A 13752-nucleotide genomic window follows, 5' to 3' on the forward strand; every position below is an offset into this window, starting at 1 on the left:
AGTGTCCCCTAGCAAATCAATTCACTTTGACCTATTCTACACCACCCAGGGTTTGTAGACCTCAATCATATCCCCTCTCAGCCATCTCTTTTCGAAGCTGAACAGCCCTAACCTCTTTAGCCTTTCCTCATATGAGAGGAACTAACTAAAAAAAAAACTCCATAGACTTCAGCTAATCCAGAACGCTGCGGCCAAGCTTATTTTCGCTAAAGGCAAGTTCGACCACGTATCCCCACTCCTGTCCAAACTTCACTGGCTCCCAGTTCACTCCAGAGTCCTCTTTAAATGTGCCTGTTTAGCTTTCAAGATCCTACATGGCAACCTCCTTCCTGTTATCCCACTCTTCTGGAACTCCTCTAACCCTAATTCCACTAGATCCTCCCAAAAACTGAAACTATCATTGCCCTCTGCAAAAGGTATATCCCGCGTAGGAAAACTAGGAACATCCCTCCCCTTTAGAACCACAGAACTCTGGAACAACCTCACATCCCCGCTCAGAATGTCAAGCTCCCTCCAATCCTTCCGCAAACACCTGAAAACTTGGCTCTTTTCAAAAATCTAACACCTCCCGCTCTTTGGTACCCTGTCCCTCTTTATCTTCCTAGCTCCTTTTCTATAACCCTTCATTGTAGCTCCTTTCAACCTAACCCTGTAAACCGTGCCGAGCTCTACGCTTGTGGAGATGGCGCGGTATACAAACCTAAGGTTTAGTTTAGTTTAGGAGTTCCTTCCCCTTTATCATTTTGGCTGTCCTCCTTTGAACCTTTTCTAATTTCATTATATCTATTTTGCAATACGACGAATAGAATTGCACACAATACTCAATTCTAAGTAGCTGAAAATTTGAGAGGTGCTACTTTTTACTGCAGATTGTATTAAAAAAAAAAAAAAAATCACACTCAGGCAAAAACAAAACCAGACAATAACTGCATTTCATCAACAAAATACTAGACCAAAAAAGAAGAAAGCAAGACAGAATGGCTAAAAAGTCTGATTCTTTACTGTAGCTCATGAAGAACTAACTTTTTTGCAAATATGGACAAAGAAGCAGAAATAAACCACTTTGTACTCCAAAGAAAACAAAAAAGTACAATGTGTGCATACACTGCCTTCATCCCCTTTCTTTGTTTAGATATGGTTTGTTTCCCCAAAATTGATCTTTTAAGTAAAAATTCTCATCCCACCTTCTCTCTTGAGACCAGTCCCTTGTCATGGGATTTTTTCAGGCAGTGAGACTAGCACTCTCACAAGCTTATCTACTTTATGGTCACTTTATCCTGTGGCAAAGACACGCATCTTAACGTTCCTGGAGACACAAAGACTTTCAAAGACTGAAAGAGGATGTGATCAGGCTTATGAAACACCAACTCACTGTCACTGGCAAGCACTGAAAGACAGTTACAGTAAGACTGCTTAAGTAACATAACCCTCTCCCTGTGCCCTAAAGCCTACTTCTGTTTTGTAAGTATAAAATACCTCTCATTCATTCTCAGCAATACGGAGCCAGACAACTTGTCACACTGTTTAAAAGCAGCATCCTTTGGCAATTCAAAGGCAGAAATGGAATGAATGAAGTTTATTTTCTCGTCACTCAAGTTATTTATTCACTGGGAAGCCTAGCTAAGTAAAAAAACAATCAGATTTGGTTAATCTGTAAACCCCAGTTCTTTACCTGACAGTGCTGTGTGCTTCCAAGACTGTACTGAGCTAGAGTTGCACCCTAGGCAACTTACCCACTAGCCCCCTTAACCCTACCCTGCTCTGCTCCTCGTTGCCTTCGCCATTGAGAGGAGATGGTGGGCTGGGAGCAGTTTATGCATTCCTTCATGTTTGTGCCTTGGTACAGCACTGCATGATTTTCAGTATGGTGTTTAAAACCAGGCAAGCACACCCAAATGCATTCAACACCAGGGTAAAAGCACACAGCTGTTTCATTTCTTGAATAATATTTATTCTGAAAAATGTATATTCCCTGTATCTAAAATTCTAAGAGGATTTCATGTCAACTGGTCTCTAAAATGCAAAATGCAACTAGTTAAGAAATTGTGCACATCACAAGAGCAAGAATGGCTTCCTATTAATATTTAAGTGTGTGTTTTACTTAATGACATATGCTGTGGTATTCCAGGTAACTGCTTTCTTTAAAGACCCGGTGAGTGAAACACAACTGTTATTCATTGTGAGTTTGATTCTCTCGCATCTTTTTGATTTCAGGAGGCCTCATCAAAGGTGCTAACTTGAGGAAGGGAGCACAGTTCTTCAAACTTGGTGAAAAATGTACTGAGCTGGTCCAATAAAGAAGCACCGAATGCCTGCTAACTTTTGACTCAGAGCAGTGCTTTCTTGCTAGAAAAAGATGCCTATCGAACTCCTGCAGGGCTTTTCTTAAGAGGTTACTACCTGGGAATCTGCCTCTACGAAAGCCACTCCCCTACAAATGAGGGAAATAACTACCGTAAGTACTGTATGAGATATTTTGGTGATATTGAAAAATATGGATCTTTAAGAGATATCTGATTAAGGAACAATTTAAATGCATGCAGGAATAGAAGGGATTTTCTGGGTTATTGTTTTTACGAAGTTCTTGCACTTGGCTATATTGTATATGCTTATGCAATATAGTTAATTTGTAAGGAGGCTATCTCTCCAATTACTGTACACTTTTCCCTCTGAATCCGCAGTTTCAGCATCCGCAGATTCGGTTATTTGTGATTTTTGGTTTTTTTAGATCCGTTCTCATTTTTTGGGTTATTTGTAAGCCCTCTTAGACCCCCCCCTTAAGCCTTACCTGGTGGTCTATCGGGTTTTGGGGGCAGGAGCGATCTTCTTACGCTCCTGCCCCATTCAGATCACTCATAGGAAATGGCTGCTGTGAGCTTCCGTAGTTTCTCGAGACTGACGGGAGTTCACTACAGCCATTTCCTATGAGTGATCTGCACGGGGCAGGTGCGTAGGAAGATCGCTCCTGCCCCCACTAGACCACCAGGTAAGGCTTAAGGGATGCTGGGAGGAAGCAAGGGGTTGGTCAGAGCCAGTTTGAATATTATTCGTGGTTTTTTAATATTTGTGGGCCGGCTCTGACCCTAACCCCCATGGATCCAGAGGGAGAAGTGTAATACTATTTTGTAATCCATTTATAAGTTATAGCTTTGTGGAATATAAATGTTTTAAATTATGGAGGGGACCCTAAAGGGGGTGGGGGAATGGGGGTAGTGGTGGTAGGGGGGATTTTTGGGGTACGTGGATGGCTATAATTGACACATGACTTTGTATTGTTATGCCTTGTTCTAGTGGATTTCCCGCCACTGTTCGCTGTATCTTGTATTTTGCTGTTTTCTCATGATACCGCTTTTTTTTTTTCAGTCAATAAAAATTGTTTACAATCTAAATGTTTTAAATTAAATTAAAAATAATCAATAGATTTCAGAGCTTACATAAGTACCATAAACATCTTGTTCATTAGAGTAATTTATGAGCTGCACCAGAACAATATGCTGTCTTGGCCTCTGTCTGTCTTGCTTTTTTAGGGAGGCTGTCGATGTTAGACTATACACCGTTTCCCCATTCCCACCTCTTACTCACTACAGACTTAGCTTAGACTCGGGATTAATTCAGCATTAAATTTATCTGGCAAATAGGACATTTCCTTATTCATTACCTCTTGAGTTTTAGAGGTCTAAACAGTAATCTGGATTGTTTTGTATTCAGCCAAGTATTACCAAGACAACTGCTTTCCACCTTTAACTCACCAGCGGCTGCGCTTTATCACATATGTACCTAAATTTTACCTTGAGACTTGAGGTCCAGCAAGTTGCCTCAGGGATTACATGAACAATCACAGGGGATTCTAGAGTTTCTCTCTATATAAGCCAACTACACATTATCTTTCTGTGTACTGTGAAAAGTCTGTGAACCCCCTAAGGTGAACCAATCTTCCATAAAGAACTGTTCCAACTCTTGTTACTTTGGAGTATTTCCTTGCAAGAACAGCTCCTTTCAGGTCTTGCCAGCTCGCTTCAGGCCAGGCCCTAAGAAAAAGTACTTCATTTTCATCTACTTGGACAGTGTACAAGACCATTTCTAAATATCTGGGCTTCTTATCTTTCCACTGCAGAAAAAGAGCCTAAAAATAGAAAAAGTCAAAGAATATATGTCAATCTGACAAGATCACTCAAACGGCAAAGTGGAAAATCATCCAGAAGTTGCAAAGAATTTCAGACTAACATTTAAAGACCTGCAGGCTTCTTTTGGCTGATGCGAAGGTTCGTGTCAACCATCATGAAAATACTGAATAGTAGAATAGCTAACAACCCCCCCTCTCCAAAAAACAAACAAACAAACACAGCTACATGATACAGGCTTACCAAAGAACATCTGGATAACCCAAAAGACTTCTGAAATAATGTTCTCTGGACAGATGAGTAAAAACTGAACTATTCCGTGAAAAACCCAAAACACTGTCTTCCAAAGTAAGAACTCCAAAGTAAATAAAAACTGTCAAGTATGGTGAAGGAAGTATCATGGTGTTGAGGTCCTATGCTGTATCGGGACCTGGAAGGCTCGTTATCATTGATGGCTTGTCATCATTTTGCTTTACATGAGAAAATCCTAGAAGAGAATATCAGGCCATCAGTCCCTAAGCTAAAGTAGAGCACAAATGAGTCATGCAACTAGAGGACTCCCCTAAATATTTCTGTAAATCTATTATAGAATGCTGAAATAGGGATTTCATTTTGGCTTGGTCAACTCAAAAGTTTCAGCTAAACCTTATTGAAATTTTATGGCAAAACCTGAAATGAGCTGCTCATGCAAAAAATCCCTCATGTCACAGGGTGGAAACAGTTCTGTATGGAAAAAATTATCTATATTCATGCCTCCTCTTATCCCACTGTCTTTCAACTCCTCCAGTCCCGACTCCTCCAGAACTGCCCAAAGGCTTAAAACTAGCCTTCCCCTCTCCACGCGGCATCCACTATTCAGGCAAACAGGGAAAATCCCTTCTCTTCAAAATCACAGGTCTTTGGAACGACCTCACCACCCCGCTGCGGAACCTGAGCTCCCTTCAGTTATTCCGCAAACAACTGAAAACCTGGCTTTTCAGCAAATTGTAGCTCTATCCTTTCCCCCTTTCTCTCCCCCCTTCTACACATAAGTTCATGTAATCCTTTTTCTTCTTCTCTACCCACTATTTTAAGTTCTTGTAAACCGTGTCGAGCTCCATTCTCATGGAGATGATGCGATATATAAACTTAAGGTTTAGATTAGAATAGATTAGATTAGAAAGGCAATGTGATAGGGTAATCAAAAAGAAATGTTTAGTTGAAGTTATTACTGCTCAATGAGATGACACCAGTTTCTAAATACATCACATACATTTTCTTGCCAGGACACTTGCTGCTAAGTTTCTATGTTAAATAAAAAATTAAAATGTGGAGGGGCATTTTCGATATGGTGTCCAAATCTGAGTTTGGATATTTTGTGGAACATGCAGAAAAATCCAGTAGCGAACATGACCATTTTTGAAATAGAAAAACATCTATCTTTTTGTTTTGAACTGCACATTTCTTAAATGTGCTTGTCCTCAATATGTCTATCTTTTTGAACCATTAAAAAAAAAGCACATCCAAAAGAAAAACACACATATCAAGCTATTGGGATGTAGGAGGGGTCAGCAGTTTTAGTAGATTGGCCACACAGATATCCTATGAGGACGTGGCACTGTCACTCAAATAGCAAGGAATAGTAAATCTTTCTTTGCCTGGAGAATTGCAGGAAGCATTTGTCGGTATATGCAAACATAAAAAGAAATATAAACATTTAGATATGTAAACAAAAGTATGTGGCAAGCAGATAAACAGGAAGACTGTGAAGAAGCAATGAAGGTAAAAAAAAAAAAAAAGAAGAAAAGAATAGGTGAGTCTTTGCTGAATCATTAATGGAACTCAGGCAATAAAAGTTGAATTAAAAATAAAAAAAATTTGATGAGGCACATATCCAGAACTTTGCCTTAAAACCAAAATACTTTTTGCCCTCCCTTTTTTTTTTTTACTTTCTATTCTTAGTCCTGGGCATGTGGAATAAGTCCAGTTTTTCTGTAGTTGCTCTCTGTTACTTCCCCTTTGCTATCATAACACTATATGTTTAGTTAGATCAGTGTGTCACAAACTTTTTAAGGTGTGGCACATTAATTTAACGGCCACAGTTGGATGGCCTCAGAAATGCAATGACATCATGTGCATAACATCACATTGATGTCCTTTAGCTGTGGCCCTGGGCCTCCTGTTACCGCCAGTGGGGCCGGGGGGGGGGGGTGCTGTAGAAGGAGAGGTGAGCAGAAGGAGCAGAGGCGCCGGTGAGGCACTGGCTGACTGATGACAGGATGTGCCTCTTGTCGTGAGAGGCACGTCCTGTAAGCAGTCAGCCGGCTAATCTCCTCACTGGCATCTCACGGCACACCTGGAATCTGCCCAGGCACACTAGTGTGCCACAGCACACAGTTTGCAATACATAGAATTAAAAGCCTTGCTTATTTGATATTTCCTTTTTATAATAGCTATAAAGAATTGCATTGTGTGTTTAGAAATGTGCAGCATTCAAACAGGGTTATACAGAAGATGTGTTTTGCTGTTCTCAGAATTTAAGAACAACTTGGCACAGGGCCTCCCTTATCTTTTCTACACAGGCACACTGTTGGGGCTCTGTATGCCGTGCTAAGACAGCTAGAAAATGTAGGACCAAATATGCTGGTAAATATTTCAGAGTATACTATATTGTGGCCCTTTTATATTTTATTAGGTTGTTGTTGTATAATCAAACATTTAAGTTTAATGAGTTAAGTGCCCCATGGGACTATGAGGTAGTGGCAGCGGTGTGGAACCAGGATTTGTCGCCCTCTGAGCAAGTCACCGGGGATGGCCTTTGCCTTCTCAAGAAACATCTCCCTCGGCTGACTCGTTCCATAGTTTTGCAGGAACAACAGTATAAATTTCTCCAGCGGCTGCATGTGTCTCCCTACCGGATTTGCTTCTCATGCTCGGTGGCCCAAGTGCCAGTCCACCCCGACAGGTTTGCTTCACATGTTTTGGTTTTGTGAATGACTTCAGACCTTTTGGTCCTTTGTCGCCCTGTATCTCCAAACTATATTGAGTAAGCCGATTCCTCTGAGGGCGGATATTCTGCTTTTTTCTCAAGTTACTACATTGGGCTTGTCTAGAGGGGGTAATTTGATACTGCATAAAGCCTCTTTACTGGCTAGAAAATGTGTCCTTGTGCTGTGGTGTCAAGCTGAGGTGCCCACTGTTACTATGTGGAGAAATGAACTATTTACATTATTAAAATTTGAATATTTGGATGTCTGTAGGGATGGCCCTGGTCCCTGGTGGAAATTTAGGCGAATCTGGGCCCCTGTGTGGGAGGGTCTGTTCCATAGAGCTCGTAGTTCCCTTTTGAACTTTTGACACTGGAGTGCTGGGGTGGGGGTTTGGGATGTGTGGGATTTTGGTGGTGGTGGTGGGGCGGGGGTTGGGTTTTTTAGGTCTCCGTGAAGGATCAACAAGGATTTCCTTGCATTATCAGCTGCTTTATTTTGTATTGCTGTTGCATTGGGTGTATGATTTTGTATTCTGAAAATTTCAATAAAATATTAAAATATAAGTTTAATGAGTTAAACAAGAAATTGTTGTTATTTAGATTATAAAGTAAACTTAATTGTATCTCTAGAGTAAACTGTAAGGAATACCTTATATGGAATGGAAGAGCTTTTGACCAATTGTGTAAAACCTGGGAGATGATATCACATATAGCCACTTAACAGTACTGTATATAAGCAGATGAAAAGACAGAGCAAGTTGAGAGCTCTAGACATACCGTTGCATAGTGAAACTTTCTGTGAGACTTCTACTTTTTGCAAACTATATTTTTATTGGAATTTTATGGAAAGGATGCATTTGTAATTAAATGGCTTTTGATAAATATCGAATAATATTTTTGATTGGAAATATATAATTGTACAAATTCTTGGGGTAACCTTTGTTGGACAAGGGTTTCTACCTTCTCCTGTTCACCTAGCAGAGCAGTGGGGCACCCTAGGGGGAACTGCAGTGAACTTCACGTGAAAAAGCCCAGATACATATCTCACCATAACCCCCTTATAGGGTATGGTGAGCCATCCAAAGCCCACCCAAAACTTACTGGACCCAACTGTATACCACACTAATAGCCCTTATTCCTGTACGTATTACCTACATGTAGATATAGTGGGATTTGAGTGGATTTTGGGAGGCTCACATATTCTATCATAAGTGTAGTAGTTAGAATGGGATATGGGCCTGGGTCTCCATTAGAGATGCTGGCAGGAAAAAGTCTCTGGAGCCTGTGTTCCTTCAACTAGGCACCAGGGCCAGCCAAACCACCCTGTCTCTGCCTTTCTCCTCTCTTGTGCTTTTGCAGACAACTTAAGCACTTTAAATATCAGAACTAGGTAATACCTTCATCCCTCTAGTAGTCATCTGGTCAATTTGGGCACCTTTTTGGCACTTATTTGTTCTTAGAACAGGTCTATCCCCAAACATCCAAAATGTGCCCTGAACATTTTCTAGAATGTTTGATTACTGAAGCAAAACATTCAAATCATAAGCCCACCCTAGTCTCACCCAAATCACACCTCCAATGGTCCATCAAGCCCAGTAGCCCAACATGCCCCCCTTCAGATTCAGATGCACTGCAGACAACCACCTGACACACTGAGCCTTCTCTCACAATCCTCTTGTATTTTTCTTCTAAGTATGCCGAAGTGGAGGGGTAAGATAGCAGCTCATGTCTCTCAGCAGCTTCCCCCCTCTGCAATAGGCTGGATGGTCTCTTTCTGAGTAGGGCTGGGATGCAATTCAGGTTGGAGAGAAGCCTGACCTCGGCATCTCTTGGGATGGATACTACTCTTAAGTCCTGATAATACAGCCCTTCCTCCACTGCTAGTGGCAGTGGCTGTACCTCAGCCAGGAAGTTCTGGAACGGCTCCCCTGTGAGAGGCTTTGAACCAGCTTAGCCGTGTTCCAGGGAGCTCAGCAGAAGCCAGCACCTTGAGTGGATAGCTGCAGTGGAGGGTTTAACCAAAGGAGAAGAATCAGTGGCCAAGATAGAGTCGAATGAAGTTTCTTTAACTTCTGAGGTATTGAGATACATATTCCTCATTTTCTTATGAGGAAGCCCACTGAAATTATCTTGGATTTGGTTTGGGAACTAATAGCTGACTTGGATAAGAAATTGTGTTCACAAATTAATACTTTGGAATAAAAAATTGAAAGTGGAGGTTAAGGCCAATAAAAATATTTCTGAATTTAATCTTTTGACTTGTCATGTTGGACAATTAGAACAAGGTTCAGATTAACGTAAATTGACTCAAACAACACTTATAACAGCCTTAATGAATAACAGAGGTAAATGAGAAGTTTTTGAAAACTATGCACAAAGAAATAATCTTTGTTGACTGAATTTTCTCTGTGTACCCTCAGTAACACCTAGAAACACGTTGAAACATTATATGATAGAAATTTTAAAATGTCTCTGAGAAAAAAATTATCACCTTTTTCACAAGTTTACTATTTACCTGTCAAGCCTTTAGAGGAGCACCAAAAGAATGTTATAGAATTTAAGTTATTAGTTTTGCTATTCAGCATCTCAGTCCCACACTAAAATTAGCATAGGGGCAATTGGTTATTCTATATGGACGTTTTTTCAAGCCGATGATGTGGGTGGAGGCAGTTTGAGCATTTATGCTCTACCAGAATAGACCTGAGGCTTTTTCTTCCATTAGAATAAGACTCTCAGCCCAATGAGTGGAACAATTTTGTATGTATGTTATTTATTAACCCACTTCCACCAATTTATAATTTATTGGTTCTAAAAGTGAAATTTTTTAAATAAATAAAAATTACCAGTAATGATTGGAATAGTGTTTAGGTTTAGTGTGTATTTTCACTGTAGTAGAAGGCTAAACTATATTTTAATAAGTAGGCAATCTTTAACTTTTATGTATTATTTTATCATTTTTGTTTTCTTTATCCCTTTCCTTCTAGTTTTTTTGAATTTCCTAAGAGAGAGTATATTTTCTTCTTTTTAAGGGTCTTTTATTAAAGGTCCTTTAAAATGCATGTTATCTACCACAAGACCTATTTTATTCCTATGGGCCCCGTTGCAGATAGCATACGCTAATCTTCAGTATAATATCTCCTTTATTTCCTAATTTGCTTCTGGTGTATTATGTCTGGTATATTTCCTATTGTTATCTGCAATACCTTTTAGAAATTTCAATAAAAATAAAATTTGAAAAATAAGATGATGACAAAGCAACAGTGATTTCATGTGGACTTCAAATGAATGTGCTACTGTCAGAAAACGTTTAATGCCAATTGCTATTTTCATCTACCTTGTTTTCACAACCTTCACTTACAGGAAGTACTGCCATGGAGAATTATTAACTCTTTACTTAAGAAATCATTGCAGGTCAAGTGCTTGAGGCATTACTGAAAGCAGTGAACAACCTCAATTTTTTTATTCACTCTTCCCAACCGGTGATGGAGAAAACATCAAGCTTAATTCTGCTGGTTTATTACAAAGAACTGACAGCTAATCCATTTTATGCAGGAGTGCTATGCAGAGTCAGAAAATATGGGAAACAATGCAGTAATAAAATTTAGCTTAGCAGTTTAGATCAGAATAAAAACATTAATACTTCTTTGTTTTTAAAATACTCAAAATAATATCATAGTGCCCTCTACTTCTGTTACAGCTTAGATACACAGGTTTCTCAAAGCATAAAGAACGTAAAGCCAAATATAACATCAGATGGTTATTCACTTTAATGTTCATGGGAGATATTGTTTGAATTCCAAAAGTAAGAACTAGAGGCAGGTTTATGGTATGGCTACTACATATAACATTTACTCATATACAAAAGAATCACCACTTAATATGAAAAATACACTGTGTAGGTATCATAATCCTATTCAAGAAACCAGGCCTCAGATTCGGTGCATACGCAAAGTCCTATCATGGACTAGACGGTCAGCGTATTCCTACAGCTCCATACTCCAGTCATAGGCCAAATAGCTTAAATTTAGTTTTTTAATAATTTTCTTAAGTGAAGCTTAAATATTGTGATTAAAAGTCCAAAACTTTTAAAAGTGAAACTTAAATGTTATCCTAAAATTCAATCGTATAAAGTTTAAGATTGAACCATCTACAAAGAGTATTATTTATTTGATAGGCAGCTGAGTTACTTATCTCAAGCAGTTTTTCTTTATGGCTTTCACGCCCGATTCTTTATTTAACCTATTTAATGGCTAAGCCTATTTAAAGTCCACGAAACGCTGGCCGCGTCGGCTTAGCCATTAAATAGGCTAAATAAAGAATCGGACGTGAAAGCCATAAAGAAAAACTGCTTGAGATAAGTAACTCAGCTGCCTATCAAATAAATAATACTCTTTGTAGATGGTTCAATCTTAAACTTTATACGATTGAATTTTAGGATAACATTTAAGTTTCACTTTTAAAAGTTTTGGACTTTTAATCACAATATTTAAGCTTCACTTAAGAAAATTATTAAAAACTAAATTTAAGCTATTTGGCCTATGACTGGAGTATGGAGCTGTAGGAATACGCTGACCGTCTAGTCCATGATAGGACTTTGCGTATGCTCCGAATCTGAGGCCTGGTTTCTTGAATAGGATTATGATACCTACACAGTGTATTTTTCATATTAAGTGGTGATTCTTTTGTATATGAGTAAGCGATATTTTGACCACTTGGGTTGATTATATTTAGTTTATATACTAGATATAACACACACACACACAACACACACAAAACCTAACCTGCTCTATTCCATTCCCCACTCTCACCCAGCAGCTTTCAGAACTTTATCACCAGTATGCTGGCAGATGAACAAGGCTGAATCAAAGGGGACAGAATCCAGGTAATAGCCTATGTGAAACTCTAACCACACATCTGCGAGTCTGTCCTTCACCCCACTTCAATCGTCTTTTCCTTTCTGCCAACCCACATCTCTTCTCCTTAGCATAGCTTGCCCAATGGGAACAGGGAAGTACCTGACAATAACTTTCCTTGAGATACCAAGGAAAAGGCATGAGCTAAATCCAAAGAATATATTATATGAAGTTAAATACATTTGAAAATGAAAGTTCTAGGAATCAACAAAGTTGAAGAGAATGGATCACAATATACAGCTCTAAAGGGCTGAGCTGAAGAGTAACTTAAGGAAAAATATGGAAACCTTACTTACCAAGGAAAATCAAGAGAGCTCGATCAACATACAAACTCACAAGAACTTTCACAGGTTAGTGAATGGTTTTGAGGTATTTAGCTATGCAGTAGAAATGAGCTCCTGGTTTATCTGCATATCAAAGCTAAATGCAAAAGAATATTTCACTTGAGTTTCCAGCTGTTAAGAAGGCTACATTTTTACCAAATTATCTCCTTTGTATGGTGGCTTTGGTCAAAAGAGATTGGTTGCCCTGTATCATAATACCCATCCCCCTTGGGGGCTTCAAATCCTTGGTAAGTCGGTGGATTGCTAGCACCACCTCAATTCAAATCTACAACACAAAAATAAATTTTTTAAAAAGGACCGCCCCTATTGGAAACAACATCAGAACACCATAGAGCTCCTGCCTTACCCCCCAAATTAAAATCTAACAAATAGGAGGGATATCTGTGTTACTAAACTGTAACTCGTTCTGAGCTCTTAAATAAATACCCCCTCCTCTTTTACAAAATCGCAATAGCGGTTTTTAGTGCAGACTGATGCGCTGAATTCTCCGACGGCCCGGAGGTCACGCACATGCTCAGATCATCTACAGATGGTCTGTGCATGTGCGGGGATCGCTATAGCGCGATCCGTGACTTCAGATGGGGGCGTTCCTCCGATCGCCCTCATCTGCATGTTGGAGTTTGTAGAATTTGTCGGACCTACCCGGATTGGACCCGGATCGGGCAGGTTAGTGAATCCTGGCCTTAGTTTCTATATAGCTCCCCTTACTTCTATGTTCACTCCTCTAGCTTCTCCATACCCCCTTTCCCCTCTGCTTTCCCTTCTCTTTGATCTGTCACCTTGAGCCTGTATAGCTATGTACGACTCACAAATGGAATATTAAATTGGATAAGAATCTTACAGAATTCTCAGTGGTTTACATATCTTTTACAGGTACTTCAAGCAACCAGTGCAATTCACAAAAAAAAAAAAAAAAAAGTGATATGATCAAATTTTTTCAAGGTGATAAGGAGAGAACTGTCTGGAGCAGAATTGAGGTAACTTCTGGTTGTGGGGAGATACAAACAGGTCTATATGAGGAGTACCCCCAAAGCAAGATGTGGTGCAAGACTTCGTAGTTGAGGCTTAAGCCTACTGGGCCTATTCCGGTTGGCCCAGGCGCCTCAGGCCCCACCTGTGGGCGGGGTTTGAGCCGCCTGGGCCAATCAGGCTCTAAGGCCAGCGATTCAACGGATGGCTGGCCTGCCGGAAGGACGTGCTTGGCACCTGTCCGTCCAGCCAACAATTTAAAGGTATGGGCAGATTGGGGGTGGATCGAGGGGTCGGTGGGCAGGAGGTGCCTGGGATCCCTCCTGCCTGTATTTTAGTGGGGGTGGGGGTAGTAGGTGTCACCGGGCCAAGAAGGCTTGGGCTCCCTCCTGGACCCATCGTAATCGGCGGGGGGGAGGGGATCGCCGGGGCAAGAG

At 40.1% G+C, this 13752-nt stretch overlaps 1 protein-coding gene across 3 annotated transcripts in view; it reads right to left on the reverse strand.

The window, feature by feature from the left end:
• The window catches only part of DTNA (dystrobrevin alpha), a 597879-nt gene that overhangs the window by 284689 nt on the left and 299438 nt on the right, over positions 1 to 13752 (reverse strand). Inside the window, exon 1 of one of the 3 annotated variants that reach the window (XM_033933729.1) lies at positions 4365 to 4388. The exons of the other annotated variants lie outside the window; for them this stretch is intronic. The gene's annotated coding sequence lies outside the window, so the exon portion shown is untranslated. Of the gene's footprint in view, positions 1 to 4364; positions 4389 to 13752 lie in introns of those variants that run through there. 3 annotated transcript variants of the gene reach the window in all.

The sequence above is a fragment of the Geotrypetes seraphini genome, chromosome 2 (assembly GCF_902459505.1).
Source record: "Geotrypetes seraphini chromosome 2, aGeoSer1.1, whole genome shotgun sequence".
NCBI classification, from domain to species: domain Eukaryota; kingdom Metazoa; phylum Chordata; class Amphibia; order Gymnophiona; family Dermophiidae; genus Geotrypetes; species Geotrypetes seraphini.